Source organism: Sorex fumeus, unplaced genomic scaffold (assembly GCF_029834395.1).
Source record: "Sorex fumeus unplaced genomic scaffold, SorFum_2.1 ptg000010l, whole genome shotgun sequence".
Lineage (NCBI taxonomy): Eukaryota > Metazoa > Chordata > Mammalia > Eulipotyphla > Soricidae > Sorex > Sorex fumeus.
Window position 1 is genome coordinate 9,268,447 of NW_026606067.1, and position 4,163 is coordinate 9,272,609.

General features: G+C 37.5%; 1 pseudogene; it reads right to left on the reverse strand.

Moving 5' to 3' along the window:
• Window positions 1–2,713: 2,713 nt before the first annotated feature.
• On the reverse strand, window positions 2,714–3,166 carry LOC130020177 (ubiquitin-40S ribosomal protein S27a-like; annotated as a pseudogene).
• Window positions 3,167–4,163: the final 997 nt, after the last annotated feature.

The window sequence follows — 4,163 nt, forward strand, 5'->3', positions numbered from 1 at the left end:
CATGTCTACAGGTAAATTTATTTTTCATATCATCATCCTGGATTTAACCTATGTTAGTGACCTCAATTAACTATGTAATTACCCTTTTAAAGATCCTGTTTACAAAATAGTCACATTCTTAGGTATGAAGGTTAGGAGTTCAATTTTGGAATATGGATATGGTGTCATGGACATCATTTAGGTTAAAACACAGTATGAATCTTAAATGATTCAGAAGGGGAAACAAAGCATTACAAAGGAAAGAAAACAAAGACATATTTATTAACCATTAAAACCATGTAATCATGAAAAACAATTAAAGAAAGGAAAAATGTCTTTGTAGAAATAACATCTCTACATTACTAAAAAAAAAACAACAACAACAAAAATACTCAACCTACAATTCAACTGCCCACCAAAAATGCCTTTTGAGATTAAACATTAGACCTTTTTGAAATACTGAAGTCATAGTAATTAATCAATAATAAACAAATATTATAAGAAATAGAAAAAGTCGTTGAGACAAAGGAATAACTGTAATATTACTATGGATATGATAGCAGAAGTTAAATACACAGGGAGCAAACATGGAAGATCTTCGGGGCTAAAGAAAATACCTACATTAGACTTGAATATTTTGATATTATTCAGTATATGACAAGCAAGTTAATAGAAAGTCACTAAGGATATGGAAAATGTAACATAATTTTAAATTTTTTGTTGAAAACATTGCATCATAATATACATTTCATTTCAGCTGCATTATAAATCAGTGTTTGTATATATTGAATTAAATTTTCTATGAAAAGGTCTACTCTGCCCATCCCTATACAGTTGATTCTTGTGATTTAATTTACCTTTTCACTTTACCCCTTCCATTCTGGTAATCACAGATTTAATCATCAAAATTTAGTTGTTTGTTATTGTTTTTAATTCATATTTTTCTTTTTGTATTAAACATGACTAAAATTGTACTCCAAATTCCAGTAGGTGGGGGTCACACCCACCACCTGGCCCCCTGGCGCCGTGTAATCCCATCAGCGGCCAAGACTCGGAGACTATAAAATCCAGCTCCCGGACGAGACCAGTGCAGTCTCCTGCCCCTGCACCTGGCTGTTCCTCGCCAGGGTCCCTTGGAGGGGAGCGGGTTGAGCTTTCCTCCCCGCCCTGACCAGGGCTCCGGCAGCGGAAGACCTCCAGGACCAGCCACCACCATGCCGAGACCACTCTCCGCACACATGAAGGTACTGGCAGAGGGACAATGCCACGCGGGTTCTGGGGCCGAGATCTCCAAGCCTACTCGGATTGGAGTTGAGCATCCTCCACCCAGATCCTCCAAATTCCAGTAGGTGGGGGTCACACCCACCACCTGGCCCCCTGGCATCGTGTAATCCCATCAGCGGCCAAGACTTGGAGACTATAAAATCCAGCTCCCGGAACCGCGCGACCGCGTGTCATCTTTTCAGGACATCTTTTTATGACATCTTATTATCTCATTCCTACTTTGGACAAACTTGCAGGCTATTGAATGTAGCCTGCCCACAGGGCAGAGTCTGGCAAACTCCCCGTGGTGTACCAAATATGCCAAATACCAGTAACAATGATGGGTCTCATTCTCCTAAAGAGCCTTGAATATAATCTCAGGGCTAGGATGAAAGAGACGTTACTGGGTCCTGCTCGAGGCAATCGACGAATAACTGGATGATGAATGATGATGAATGAATGAAAAATTGTATATTGGCATCTTTCTCTATTTGCATTATTTCACTCCAGGTTCATCATTGTGGCAAGATTTTATCTTCATCTTTTGTCTTTGGTTTTTGCTGAGTATTTGCTACAACTATATACATAGTACATTTTTATCTAATCCTTTATTGAGGCATACATAGATTTGTTTCTAACCTTTGACTATTTTAAATAAAAATTTCATCAAAAGTGTTGTATAGATATTTTTGAATTAGATTTTCTTCGGATAAAAATACATAGAAATGGGACAACACGTGACCATTATTTTGGGATGGGGAAGCGCACCCAGCAGAGCTCAAGATCTACTTCTGCAAAAGCACCTCAACTTGGCTCCTAAAAATTTGAATTTCAGCTAAAAGATCTCATCAGATTGCTTTCCATAGTGGCTGTACATATTTACATGCCAAGCCACAGAGTAAAGACAGGGAAGAGTTAACACTCTCAGACATTCTCATATTCTCTCTCTTTCTTTCTCTCTCTCTCTCTCCTTTCTTTCTCACTCCCGCGCTCTCTGTCTCTCTCTGTCTGTCTCTATCTCTCTGTCACAGTCTCCTCAAGATCCCTCTACTTCAAATTAAATATGCATTAAGAGGCAGAATATCATTTTCTATTTTTTGGAATGTTTTCATTTGATTATAGCTTTTATTTTTCTGTTAAAAATTTTAGTTTTACATAGGCCTATTTATTTTTGCTTTTTTACCCTTGCCTTTGGAGTTGAGTGCCAAAATATATCTTAGCTACAGAGCTGAGAAGAGTTCTGTCTGGTTTGGATTTTATGATTTAAGGTGTTATATTTAGGATTTTAATCCATTTTGAATTTTCATAAAGAATAGTTATATTTAATGCAGCCTCCCAGTTTTACCAATATCATTTCTTGAAGAGAATTAGCCTGCTTTTTAATTTATTTATTGTGCTTTAAGATCACTTTAATGAACCAAAATTTAACAATGTTAAGAGTTTATGCCCTTTATTAATCCATACAGGTAAATTATTTGGCTTTTGGTTTGTTGAAACAGTATGTCAGACAATCTTTGCCACAATAATGTCTGTCAAAGTGGCTGGCCATAAACACTCCAGCACATTCATCTGAAGGGCATTTCCGGTGAAGGAGGCTGATTTTGTCATTTTCATCCACCCTGTAATATTTCAGGTCAGTTTAACCTTCTTTCTCTTATGCTTATTTTTCTTGGGAATAGTGTAAAACTTATTCCTTTTCTTTGAGCAACCCTGAAGTCTCAAAACAAGATGAAGATTGGACTCCTTTCGGATGTTGTAGTCAGACAAAGTACATCTTCAATTTCTTTACCAGCAAAGATAAATCTGTGTTGATTGGGAGGAATTCCTTACCCTGGATCTTGGCCTTGACATTTTCTTTCATATCCAAGGGTTCAACATCAAGAGTGATAGTCTTCCCCATAAGGGTTTTCATGAAAATCTGCATCTTGGTGGTGGACCCACCATGGATAGTGAATTGGAAAGCTAGCCAGCATTAAATCTGAATACACACTGAATACACTGTCCTCCCATTGTTCATCGATTTGCTCGAGCGGGCCCAGTAACGTCTCCATCATGAGACTTGTTACTGTGTTTGGCATATCGAATACATCACGGGTAGCTTGCCAGGCTCTGCCGTGCGGGCGAGATACTCTCGGTAGCTTGCTGTGCTCTCCGAGAGGGGCAAAGGAATCGAACTCGGGTCGGCCATGTTGGCTGCGTGCAAGGCAGACGCCCTGCTGCTGTGTTATCGCTCCAGCCCAGCCAGCATTAAAAAAAAAAAACAAAATAAAACAAAAAACCTCTGCATACATTAGTTGGCTGTATATGCACAACTATTGGAATTTCAATTCTTTCTTATTGATCTGTGTGTCTATTTGTATTCCAATGTCATATTATCATTATTTTGAAGCATTATTTAAAGTTAGAAAGCATAATTTCTCCATTTAAATTTGTTTCTAAGTATTTGAGGGCTATTATTTAGTGTTTCTTGTAGTTCAAAATACATTCTACTGGGACCTTGATAAGTATTTCTTTAAATCTGTATATAGTTTTAGGAAATATAGCGATCTTAATGTTAATTTTTCTGACATGTTAACACAAAAGTTTTCCATTTCTCTGTAATTACTTTCACTCCTGAGTGTCTTATAGTTTAGACTTTATTCCAATGCATACAATTTTTTTCTCTTGTGATTCTAAATGGCATCATTTTTTTGATACCTTCACTAGTTTGTCATGTGTATACAAATGCAATAGACGTTTCATACTGATTTTGTAGTCTGCCTCTCTATGGTCATTGTGCATTATTTCTAGAAGTATCTTAGGCACTAGTGATTTCCCAGATATATTATCTTAACAGCCGAGAAGAGTGAGAGGGTGCTGCTTCTTCCCAATTTGAATACCTACACTATGCTCATCTAATTGCTCTGACTTGAACTTTGAGC